Raw genomic sequence first — 364 nt, 5'->3', positions numbered from 1 at the left:
TGCAGACTCCTAAAACTTGAGTTTCAGAATCACCTTTTAAAGGAATATTTTACAAGTATAGTAGCTTTTTTAAATTTCTTGGCTTTTTAGTTAGCTGTTTGAAGGAAAGCATCTAGGAAAGAATTACAATGCTATAGGAGCCAGGCATCACGGCACACACTTATAACCCTAGCATTTAAGTAGAAGCAGGTGGCTTAGGGTGTGAGCTAGGACTGGCTTCATAACTAGTTCAAATCAGGATCAGGATGAGACTCAGTCTCAGAAGAAATAAAGAAAATGAAAACTTACAGGAGGGTCATTAAAATGGCTCAGAGGGGAAAGATGCTGCCAGTTCTGATAAACTGAGTTCAGTTCTCAGGTCTGA

This window comes from Rattus norvegicus, chromosome 9 (genome assembly GCF_021556685.1).
Source record: "Rattus norvegicus strain SHRSP/BbbUtx chromosome 9, alternate assembly SHRSP_T2T, whole genome shotgun sequence".
NCBI classification, from domain to species: Eukaryota; Metazoa; Chordata; class Mammalia; order Rodentia; family Muridae; genus Rattus; species Rattus norvegicus.
Note: the sequence above shows the minus strand (reverse complement) of the source record.